Source organism: Myodes glareolus, chromosome 4 (genome assembly GCF_982192425.1).
Source record: "Myodes glareolus chromosome 4, mMyoGla1.1, whole genome shotgun sequence".
Classification (NCBI taxonomy): domain Eukaryota; kingdom Metazoa; phylum Chordata; class Mammalia; order Rodentia; family Cricetidae; genus Myodes; species Myodes glareolus.
The window spans coordinates 69456927-69469769 of NC_142029.1; the positions used below are offsets into that span (position 1 = coordinate 69456927).

Genomic DNA, 12843 nt, shown 5'->3' on the forward strand with positions numbered 1-12843 from the left:
CACGAATGCTGCTTTGCTGGCTTGCTCTCCACAACTCATTCAGGTCGCTTTCTTATACAAACCAGGACCACTTGCCTAAGGATGGCACTGCCCACGGTGGGCTGAGTCCTCCCTCATCCATCATTAACCAAGAAAATGCCCTCACAGACTTGTCTACAGGTCAATCTGATGGAGGCATTTTCCCAATGACCTTCTCTCTTCCCAGAAGACTCTAGCTTGTGTTAGGTTTACAAACAGCCTAATGAGCAAGATGACCCTGAAATCCTGATCCTTCTGCTTCCATCTCCCAAATGCTGGGAGGCTGTACATGAGCCCTAGTGGATGCCTGAGTCTGGATAGTTCTGTATTTCATGTATACTGTGCTCTCCCCAAATATCCATGCCTGTAGCACAGCTTCACGTATAAATTGGGCACAGTAAGAGGCTAAAAACTGTAACTAAGGTAAAAATATAACAATTACAATAATATACTGTAATAAAACCCCCAGTGTGGACTATTATTAAGTAAAATAAGGGACACTTGACCACAAACACTATGGGGCTGCTCTGATGACCAATGTGGTTGTCAGGTAACTAGTGGACAGACAACAGGATGACTACACCAGATACAGGAAGGTCACACCCGAGTGGGGATGCAACAACCGGGCATGACATTTCGTCATCTGACAATTGGAAACTTACAAACAGTTTTTCTTCTAAAAATTTCAATTCCACGTTTTTTGGATCCAGGAAAACTACAGGTGACTGAATCCATGGGTAAGGATGGCCTGCTGTGCTCTTGAATGTACGTACAGTCAAATGATTTCCTTACACCCATGGAACATACATATAGAGGCATGGTGCTTTAATTGCGCTTGCGGGGTCCCTAGGCTGGACCCCAAAAGTGTGTGGTGCCACATGTAGTGTTTACCCATATGAATGTGTATGCATCTGTGTGCCCTCTTGCCCTGTGACCCCCTTCCCCTCGCCTTTGCCTGCTTCCCACGTGTGCACCTGCAGGCAGTCCTATGTGTGAGTGTGTATGTATGGATACATGTATATTGACATACGTTAGTGCCTTTGACCTTCCCTTCCCCTCCACGCTCGGCAGTGCCAGCTCCCTGTGTGTGTGCACCTGGGCAGACGCCCCTAATGACGAGAAGAGGCGGAAATGGGTTAAAAGTATCCTATTCAAAAGCACTAAATAGGCCTAATTATAGGTGACTGTAAAACTCTAATCAGCCAAGAACTCATTAGCTATTAAAAAGAAGAGGAGACTGTAGACCTGAAATTAAAGGACCCCAGTGACAAATGCACTCAGACACTTGAGAGAAAGGAACTTAGGGGCTGAGGAAATGGCTTAGGGAATAAAATGCTCGCTGTGCGGTGTGAGGGCCCCATGTGAAAGCCTGTCTGGATTCCCGGTACTCGGGAAGCAGAGACAGGAAGGCAATGGCAGGGACAAATTAGCCTGTGCTGCCAGTCAAGCTCCAGGTTCTGTAGAGACCCTGCCCTAGTAAATAAAGTCGGGAGTGATTGAGGGAAACGCCCGAAGTTACCTTCTGGCCTCCACCAGTGTGCAAACACAAATGCGTAGACACACTACCACAGAAGGGGATCCTGTGGACAAGACCTCCCTGGCTGGGCCTAGTGGCAAAGTCTGTACTCCCAGCAGCTCTGAGGCCGGAGAGGATAGCCACAAGTTCAAGGCCCGTGGGAACAACTCAGTGGACTCCTGTCTCGTAATCAATAGAGGGCTGGGAATGTAGCTTTGTGCTCTCCTGGCGTGTGCTAAAGGCCCTGGGTCCAACCCTCAGGATCACAGACAAGCAAGCAAGACTCCTCTGTGGGGACCTTCCACTTCCAGGCTCTCTCGGGGCTGTATGTAAGGAAGCAGGGTGCAGTAGGAGGGACTTGTTTCTGTTCCTCTGCACCTCTCTGTCTCTGCTGAGGTGCTTTCTACTTCTAATCAAAACATTTTCTTTGGGTACCATCAGCCTCACCCCAGGAAGAGGATACCTCTCCTTTTCCTGACTCAGTTGTCCACTAGCAAGCAAGAAGACCTCTGGGAATGCCTTGTGCTAGGAAATCTCTGTCTCCCAGAGCTGCGAACACATGAACACACAGGACGTCCAATGGGAAAGGACTCTGTCATCAGCATGCTCCTATGACCAGCATGCTCCTACGATGTTTGACTTCTGTGAAGCATGCCACGTGTCCCTGAACACCAGACTCCGCTCTAGTCCTCGAGCTTTTAGATTGCTGCCACTCTTTAGTTATACGGTGGGACTGAAGAGTTATTCTCATCATGGGGCAGACAGATTCTGTCTACACTGGCTGACAAATGGGATGGAGCTATGGTGCTCAAGCCAGCAACTTTAACAGTTACTGCCCATCTACCATCTAGCAGGTAGAGAATAAACATAGATTGTGCTCGTGTATGTGGTCCTTACAATACCCACAGTATGGAGTATATTATCTGTATCAAGTCTCAGGTTAAGAACTAACTCAACAGCCCACTGGAAGCAGGCTGATAGTACCGGAGCTACAGCATTTAAAAAAAAAATTTATTTATTTATGGTTGTGTGTGCATTTACATTCAAAAAGCATGCCTCTTATGAGTGTGTGAGTGGAGGCAGCTAGGCTGGCAGAGAGGAAGGCCCAGCAATCTTCCTGTCTCTGAGCTTCCTAGTGTTGGGGTTGAGGGTGAATGTGTCCACACCTAGATTTTTTGATATGTGCTGGGGATTCAAACTCAGGCCCTCATGCTTGTGCAGCAAGCTTCACTGAGCTCTTTAGGACATCTTAGGCTTTATATGACATTTTACTTATTTATTTGTTTTTTATATGATATTTTTACACATATCATCCTTGGTCTTTCCATGATGCTGCGGTATTGGTACTGTTGTTCTATTTCCCCACGTTACAGATGAGGAAATTGGGGTCCAGAGAGGTAAAACAAATTAACCAAACCACAGTACGAGATAAATACAACCATATGTACATATAGCAAAACATCACAGGGTACCCTATATGAACATGTAATTTTGATTTTTTTAAATTAAAAATTAATAAAAATAATCAAAGAATGGCTGGGTATGACAGTACATACCTGCCATCCCAGTACTTGGGAGGTGGATGTAAAATCAGCCTCAGGTACACAGCAAGTTCAAAAACAGGCAGAACTTCATGACCCTGTGCCTGGGCATCCTGTATGATTCTTCTTTTGCAAGAGCCCCACATTTAAAATTGTTTGCCTATCAAAGCTGAACCAGCCAAAACAACAAACAAAAACCCAAGATACATAATACATATGAATATGCAAATATATGGAAAAATGCACACACATGCGCACACACACAGTATATATAGACAGAGAAAGCAGTGATCTTTCATGTAATGCTAACTATCAGGCCTGAAATTTGTGCACATTCAAAGTTGCCGTGGAGCTATGCCTTATTGATCCACCAAGTACGTATTTAGTGACTATTATGGAATTTTAGTTTAAGGTGTGTTACAATCGTTTATGCTGGTGATATTTATTTAATGATGCAAATATGTGTTACATTTGTTTGAGTAAATAAGATTAACCTGGGGTCAGGAGGCTGAGTCAGCAACTAGCTGACAGGGAGGGATAGGGAGGAACCCTGTGTAGCTAGGGTTCTTAGGTGGGGGTTGGGAAGAAGGATGCCTTGTTATTGGGGAAGTGCAAACTAGGGGAGAAGGTGAGCTACTTACTATTCAGCCTCTCTGAGTGAGAATTTCACCTCAACCTTTGAATCCTGAGTTCTAGAAAGAGATAGAGATCTAGGTAAAGTTTCCTTTAGAGACTGTGGTGGAGCAGGTGCCTGGCTATGGCCAAAGGTAGTTGCAGAGTTGGAATTGCCGATTAAGACGGAAGCTGCTTAAGGGGCAGCTACTGAGTTTAAGGAAAAACAACATGCTGTGAGAATGGTGTCACATTGAGAGCCTGAGAGTACACATCAGCCAACAAGATGGGCCCCTCTCCAAACAGAAGAAAACCAAACAGCAACAAAACCCAAAACCAACCAAACAAAAAGACACTGCCCCTCCTTGAAGGAACTTCCTCAATTTTCACTTGAACCTGAAGACATTCAACATCTCTGCTTAATGTGACCTTGGGTAGAAAACGGAATAACACCTGTTACGAGGCATTTGGAGGTGTTTAAAGGGAAAAGCAATTAGCATTCATCGAGGCAACTGCGTGGCAAATACGAACAGGAACAGGAGTGTTGTGGGCTATGCCCACGTAGTCAGGAAACGTATTGCTGTGACTGGTGTATTAAAAAGCTGAACACCCAATAGCTAGGCAGGAGGTATAGGCGGGACTTCTGGGCAGTGAGATCTCTGTAAAAAAAGAAAGATGGAGTCACCAGCCAGACCGAGATGAAACAGGAGGTGCAAGATAGAAGAGAGGTAACGCCAAGTGGGAGGACGTAGATTGATATAAAGGGGTTAACTCAAGTTGTAAGAGCTAGTTGAGAGAGGTCTAAGCTAAAGTTTCGTAATTAATAAGAAGTCTCTGTGCCACTGTTTGGGAGCTGTCTGGCGGGACAGAAGGACACGCGTGGCACAGGTGCTTCACAAATACTCACGCCACTTCCATCTTCGCTAGACGGCAGCTCCATGGTTTCTTCACTGCACTGCCAATGATGCTGACCACTTAGAAGATGCTCAACAATAGTGTTGAGTCCATCGAACTTCTTGACAATTCTGCAAGGTTGTTGTTATTTTTATTTGACATGAAATCAAAGAATCAGAGAGATTAAATAACTTGACCAAGTGCTTGCTCCTCTAAGTGAGAGGGCAGAGGGTCAAACCCCAGACTTGTCTGACTTTAAAAACTGTGACTCTGAGCCAGGCATGGTAGCTCATGACTTTAATTCCAGCACGCTGAAGGTAGAGTCAGGTGGATCTCTGTGCGTCTGAGTCCAGCCTGGTCTACACAGCAAGTTTCAGGACAACCAGGGCTACATAATAGAGTATAATAGTGACTCCTATGTGCTACAGTACTGACCTGGCAGTGAGATGTGGCCATTGGTGCAATAGTGATAAGACTGAGGAGTTTGGGGGTGGGGGAGGGTTACCAGCCACTTTCTGCTAGAATCCGAGGTCCACCCTATGGGAGGGAAGGCATGTCCAGTTCTGTAAACCTGATCAAAAGCTTATGGCTAAGGAGGCCGCGTGCCCTGGGAGGGAACTTGGTATTGTTGGTATGACTTATAGCTAAAGTGCTTTCTAAATACTTACGTTTGTACTCATGGTCTAGTGCTGCTATCAGCCTGAGTCTGAGGGAGACAACGAATTCAGAGTCTCATGACTGGTAAAGCTCAGCCCTAGAATGACTGTTACATGCTCAGCCCTAGCTAGAACGTCTAAGTTACTTCTTTAGGGCTTAGGGAGCATCAAGGAAGAGGGGGCGGAAAGAAGTCAGAGGGGTGCGATGAAGCTTGAATGTGACTCAGCCTTGGAGATCATGAACACGCAGCAGTTGTGGCTACCTGCACAAGACCTAAATGTCAAACGAAAAGACGTGAAAATCAGAGGAAGACTATATGGGAAGAAGTGAGTCCGGGAGGGGATAAGATGGGGTCGAGGGAGTGAATGTGATTATAGTACATTTATATATGTACGAAATAATCAAAAATTAAAAATTTAATAATTAGGGTGACTCCAAAAAATAATTCAAATATCAGAGCACACTGAGAAACTAAAGCACGACACCTTAAGACCCTTAAGAGCAAGGTACAGCGAACGCCAGGCCCCATAAAACCTCTGAGAACAAGCAGGAGAGTGCTAAGGTCCTCTAAAGAGGACACTGTGGAAATGTCGGTGAATACCAGAGACCCTGCAGAATCACAAAACAAAAGCAACACTTTCCTGTCCTCCAAGAGGAAGTCTGCAAGAGATGGAGGGTTCCAAGAACCAGGGGGTTGTGCTCTGTGACTCCAAAGCAGGAAGTAACAGATAAGAAGCCTACACCTAAGAAACAGAGGGCTGCTCCCAGCAATGGGTACATGTTACCTGGACCCATGTAGATGAAACACCTGAGAATCATGTCAATCAAAACCGAACCAGTGGAAGAGCAGATTAGCAACGTCATGAAAGCAGAACAGGAAACCCAAGTAGAAAACCCCACCCCTCCAGATCAGAAACTGCCTCTGCCCTCCAGACACTGAGAGAAAACCAGTGAAAAGCATCCAAGACCCAAGGCTGGTGCAACTGCAGAGAAGGATGGGAGGAAGACAAACGAGAAGACCGTGAGAAGCTCCCAGGAATCAGAGCTGCAAAACACAGATGATGGAGACAGGAAGTCTACACCTAGGGGCAAAGTCAGTGGAAAAAGAACGTGCTTAGGGTCTGGAGGACAGAGTGAGATCCCCCAGCCTCGTGCAGCAGAGGAGAAAACAAGTGAGACTGGTGTAGAAACCTTGAAGACTCAGAAAGAGAAAGGAGTCTCTGGAGATTCAGATGCCAGGTCTTTGAGATCCTGAAAAACTGGAGCCACCTTGGACAGTGAACCTAGCCCCAAAGTAACTCGGGGTGCCAAGAAAGATACAAAAGTTCCAAAAAAGGATGAAGACATTGTATACACCACAAAATGAAGGACAAGAAGTCACAAGAATAGTTAAAAGTATGTAGCAAAGACATTTAAGAAGGAAAAATAAGTTTAGCTTAATGGTAAATTTCAGTGTGGTTTTCATCTTCAATGTAAAGACAAACTGTAATATAATATACTGCCTGTGTTTAAGGAAGGAAGCTTTGAGCTTTCTTGATTATACTCTCTTCAAATTCCAGTGGAGATCATGAAGGGTGTCACCAGGGTCTCAGAGCAATAGCAATTTAAAAGTTTGGAGGTGGGCAGGCAGAAGTGTGGTCCTCTGTCTTGCACAATAAAGCTTTGAACTTGAAAAAAATTAATAATTAAAAACAGAGAGTTTTCTGTTATTCTCTTCTACTACAGATGCCCAGAGCCTGACTTGGTAACAAACTCAGAGACAAAATATAAATATGTAAAATTGTGTCTGAAATGGAGCAGTGGGTTTGGGAGGATGGGAAAGCTTCGAAGGACTCAGGAAGGCACCTGGAGTGCCAGGCTTTGCTCAATTGAAATTGTTTCCTGGAAATATTAACCTAGCAAAAACAGAGGAGTCTGACATTCAGAGGGATGACACCAGCAGGATTCATTCCTAAGTTGAGAAAAAGGCAAGTGTGTGTTAAAGGAGATGGTGGTAATAGAGAGATAGCTCAGAGGTTAAGAGCACTGACTATTCTTCCAGAGGTCCTGGGTTCAATTCCCAGCACCCACACAGAGCCTCACAGCCATCTATAATGGAAATCTAAATAGCCTCTTCAGTCTGATCCTCCTCCTGTCACGCCGGCATACATGCAAATAGAGCACTCATGCACATAGGTAAATGAAGTTTTCTTTTTAAAGAAGGAGGTGTGGGACCAGGGGAAAGGGTCCAGTGAGTTTGCCACACAAGCATGAGAACCCAAGTTTGGCTCCTTAGTACCCACACCCACATAAACGCCAGATGCAGTGGCTTGCACCTGGATTCTCAGAGGTCGGGAGTAGAGACAGGCAGAGCTCAGTGACCACCCTGCCCAGTCAAAACTGTGAATAGTGAAGCAACTAATAAAGTCATTAGCCTTTAGCTTCCACAGGTACCTGGGTCAGTGTACCTGTGCACACCTGTGTACACATTCATATACCACGCACGTCCACTCAAAGCCGTAAGAAGGAAAAGAAAGGAAAGGTGGTAATCAGCCTTGGACTAGAGGAGGCGATAGAAAGTCTCAAGAATGGAAAGGAGGGAGCTGAGGATGTAGCGCAGTGTAGCACAGCTTTCCTGCATGCACAAGGCCTGCATTCCTATGACACAGGATACATCCTAGAACTGATGTGCATGGCCGAGCAGCTGAGGTAGCTCCCCATCGGTTCCCTCCCTCTTTCCGCCATTACCTCCAGGTGGGCGACTGCTGCTGTGACAGAACCACAGCTTCACTGTTTATTTTATTTACCCTGTGTGTGTGTATGTGTGTGCATCCCGGCCACAGTGCACCTGTGGAGGTCAGAAGTCAAACTGACGGAATCAGTTCTCTCCTTCTACCATGTGGTTCCTGGGGATCGAACTCAGGGCGTCAGGTTTGGCCGCAGGAGCCTTGACCCGCCGAGCCATCTGGCTAGCCTCAGGTCATCTTCTTGGCAGTCAGTTCTTCAGCTAATATTTATAGAGCCCTTGGCATTAAGCTCACGGCATCAGTACCCCCACTGTCCGTGCTCTTAATTCAGTACAGCACAGTAAGCTCAGATAGTGCTAAGGTTTGGAGGCACAAGAAGAACCGAGGTGAGGGACTCTGTCAGACTTTTGAGTTCAATCTACACGTGACCTCTGCCTTTCAGTTGCTTTGTAGCTCAGGGATAGTTTGTGTATCTATCTTGTAGGGTTTCTGTGAGGATTTAATGTGTTAATGGGAAAACACAAAGGGCATGCAGTAAGTGTCCCATGTTACACTCAAGACAAAATTCTTCTTAAAGACAGTGATGTCACCAAATTGATACAGTCCACTCGACATTGTAACAAGAGGCAAAGATGCAGGAGACAGAGTTTGAGGGTGAAGTAATTCTTACAGGACCTCTTCTGTTGTTGGGTCTGATTCTTCCCATCGCCAGTTTCTAAGACTAGGGCTTCATCCTTGCCCCTCTCCCCAAACTCCCTATTGAGAAAATGTCAAACCCACCTGGATTTCCCAGGCCTTTGGCTCAGGGTGTGCAAGAGGCAGTACTCCCTTGCAGTTCTGAGGGTAACCTTTATCCACTTCCAGCTCTGAGGATCTGCAGGAATTAAGTCTTTGCCTGGGATAAATGAGACTATGTTTCTTACGGAGAGAAAAACAAAGCCAGTTTTCTCCTCTCTCTGGACCCATGTATTAGCCCATGAAACACATGAGCCTCAGTGATATCCTCTTTCTTGTTCATTTAAGGGTAAAAAATTGTGAGCAAGAAATCAATTAGCATCTTTACAAGCAGGTCCCAAGCCCCTGGAACCAATTCTTTCATCCCATCCTCTGCATACAAGCAACATCTGGTCCAGGGATCTTGTTCTAATTGGGTCCAACCTGTTATCATTTGCCCACCAGAGTCCCGTGAGAGTCCTTCCTTTGTGTCCATCCAGAGCAAGGTTATAGGGATGACTGGCCAAAGGAATGGGGGATGGGTCAGATGTAGAAACCACATTTATACCTCCGAGACACTGGATCTGCATGCAACAAAAATAGTTTTTACATGATTGAGTATGGTGTATCATACCCTACTGTAAATGGTTTGTGTGGGCTAACCTAATCACCACAGTGGTCCAAGCTAAGGGCTGTATTACTTCCAATTAGTTCTTTTTGAAAATAAGGAACAGTAGCACTAAAAGGCTAAGGACTTGCCCAAGGTAACACACAGAAGGGAAGCCAAGACTTAGGCCCTGACCTTCCTGTTTCAGCCTCTGGACTCATAACTATTGTGCTGAACAGGCAGGCCCTGTGTCTGCAGATTCAACCCAGTCTAGTAAACAGAAAATATTTAATTTTTCTCAGCAGTGCTTAGGATGGAACCTAAGGTCTTGTTTCTTCTTCTTTTTCTTCTTCTTTTTTAAAATTTATTATGTATACAGTATTCTGCCTGCATATATGCTGGCAGGCCAGAGGAGTGCATCAGATCTCACTGTAGATGGTTGTGAGCCATCATCTAGTTGCTGGGAATTGAACTCAGGACCTCTGGTAGAGCAGCCAGTGCTCTTAACCACTGAGCCATTTCTCTAGCCCCAAGGTCTTGTTTTTTCTCCCGTGTGTGTGTGTGTGTGTGTGTGTGTGTGTGTGTGTGTGTGAGAGAGAGAGAGAGAGAGAGAGAGAAGGAGAGAGAGAGAGAGAAAGAGAGAGAGAGAACAACTTTTAGGAGTTGATTGTCTTCTTCCATTATGGGATTCAGGGATTGAACTTGGGTCATCGGTCTCACACAGTAAGTGCCATTTTTTTCAGCCTAGAACGACATGATCTGATACATTCTAGCATGCATGCTACCACTGAGCTATACCCAAAATGGTCATATTGAAAAATACTTGAAAAAAATTGCACTTGTACTAAATACTGAATGTGTTTGAATTTTTTGTTTTTTTCCCAGACCACTATTTAATTTTTTCATTCTCCCTCCCTCCCTCCAGGCCCCACCCCCATGTTTGTGTATGTACCTGGGTCTACTACTCCATTGTGGCAGAGTATATGCCATGGCATACAGGTGGAGGTCTGAGGACAGCTTGTGGGAGTTGATTCTGCCCTTGTAAGTCTCAGGGATCAAACTCGGGTGGTCAGGCTTGGTGGCAAGTATGTTTCCTTGTTGACTCACCTTTCCAACCCTGGCTTATTTAAAACTTAAAAAAACAATTCTAGCTGGGCTGTGGTGGCCCACACCTTTATTCCCAGCACTCAGGAGGCAGAGGCAGGCAGATCTCTGTGAGATCCAAACCAGTCTGGTCTACAAAAGGAGTTCCAGGATAGCCAGGGCTGTTACACAGAGAAACTTTGTCTCGAGAAAAAAAAAATTCTAATTAGCATACAAGATGTTAGGGATCATTATGGCATTTTTAGACGTGATTTTGTTTTCTTGATTCTCACCCTCCTCTCCCCCCCATCCCCCTTGAACCCTTCCACTCCCGATGGCCTCTTTCTTCTTTCATTTTACATGTCCTGTTTCTTCCCTCCTTCCTCAACGCCATTCCCCAACCTCACGGTCCCCTTTCTGGTTTCAGATCTTGTCTTCAAGCTTTCAGCAATACAGCGTACTCACTTGCTTAGCGTTGGCACTGTACAGGCAATGAAGCCATCTAGAGACAATTTCATGGTGGCCCATGCCTGCTGCTATCCCAGCACCTGGGAGACTAAAGCAGAAGGCTTACAAGTTAGAGGCCAGCCTAGGCTGTGTAGTGAGTTTCAGGCCAGCTTTGTCTATGGTATGAGAGCCTGTTTCAAAACAAGCAAGCAAATGACACATATGTAAACTGCACATCTTCCTATGAGCTGGACCTGAGCATCGTTGGATGTTGTGTGTGCAAGGTATCCAGAAACTTATTTCTCATGGATACCAAGCATCAACTGACTGCATCTCGCTCCTGCTGCCCCTTGGCTGTACTTAGAGAGCTAAGTCAACTGCCTCCTTCTATCCAGCTGCTGATGCTGTGGAAAACCTCCTTACAATAATCCCCCAAGCCTTCTTCTCTGTGGTCTGGCAGCTAACTGCTGGGAGCTTAGATGTGTCCTGGAGAGGGAGAATTCTGATAATGCAGTCTGGAACCGAGCTGCAGTGGAGAGGTGCCTAGTGACAAGAGCCTGCCTTTGGGGAGCTCTGTTTCAAAGACTCTGGGGACTGGAGGATCAGAGGTTAAGAGCACTGGTTGCTCTTCCAGAGGTCCTGAGTTCAATCCCAGCAACCACATGGTTGCTCACATGAGGTTTGGTGCCTGCTTCTGGCCTGCAGGCATACATGCAGGCAGAACACTGTATATATAATAAATAAATAAGTATTTAAAGAAAAAAGACTCTGGATGGGTAAATGGCTGAAGGCAGAAAAAAGGCCTGAGCCTCAAACCCAGAGTCCCAAGTAAAGCACACTGAATTTCTCACTTCAGAGCCTTGCAGGCCTCCCTAGCTTCAAGACTCTTGCCCTGAATGAGGGCTGAGAGGACATTCTTCTCAGATTGCAGCCGCCAACTCATTTGAGCCCAACTATTAGAGCACCACACTTTCCCAAATGGGGCAACCTGCTAAGGTTGAAGTTCAAAGACCAGATTGAAATTCTTCTCTCTCTCTCTTTCTTTCTTTCTTTCTTTCTTTCTTTCTTTCTTTCTTTCTTTCTTTCTTTCTTTCTGCCTGTCTTTCCTTTCTTTTTTTTTTGCTTTATGGAAAATTTATTTCACTATTCCAACAGCACGTCATTTTTTCTTTTCAACATCTTGCTCTGTAGCTTCCTTTTCCCTCTTTGCTTGGATGCCAAAGAGCCGGCCATTGGCCTGGGGCCATGCAAAGACTGGCAGAAACCTTGAAATTCTTCTCTTCTGTGATGACTTTGGCTTTCTATAAACATTCCAGATAGGCATCACAGGTCCTGTTAGCTAGGTGGCCAATTTAAGTTCTTCAGCAGAACTATCTCCCCTTTTTGGAGCAGAAGGCTCCCTGGGGAAAGTACGAGCTTGGAACGGTACTCCTTCAGGCGCTGCACGTTGGCCAGTAGGGACTCTGTAGATTTGTTTGGCCTCCTTGGGTCCACAGAGGTGCCGATGGTGCGAGCCACTTTCTTATGGATACCAGCCACCCGGAGTTCCTCCAGGCTGAAGCCCCTGCCAGCTCGGACCTTGGTGTGGTATCTCCCTGTGGGGCAACTCACGATGGGCCTGATGGGCCCGGACACGGGGTGCTGGGTATGCTTCCGCCTGCCTGGCCTTGCGTCTGCAGATCTTGTGTGCTGGCTTGTTGAACCAAGTGTATACTTGCTGCTGCGGAGTCCTTGTGGAAGTTGGACTTCAAGATCATGACATTTGGGCTGGGCGACATGGCTGTGTTCAGTGCAGGAGAATGGCCGAGCGGAAAGGACCGAGTGCTCTATTCTTCCATTTCTTACAGTCCATGATTGCTCATTCCAGTGTCCACAGGCGCCGGGCAAGTGGACTAGCAAACAAGAAAGGTTTCCAAGTGAGCAGTGCAGGCTGACACAGCTCATGGTACACCTTCTGCCTGCAGGCTCAGAACAAAAGCTGTCTGACAACACTGCATTGATCTTTCAAACCCTCTCTGGCCTACCATT

The 12843-nt window shown here is 46.0% G+C and overlaps 1 pseudogene; it reads right to left on the minus strand.

The window, feature by feature from the left end:
- Positions 1 to 11974: 11974 nt before the first annotated feature.
- On the minus strand, positions 11975 to 12593 carry LOC125389140 (large ribosomal subunit protein eL13 pseudogene; annotated as a pseudogene).
- Positions 12594 to 12843: the final 250 nt, after the last annotated feature.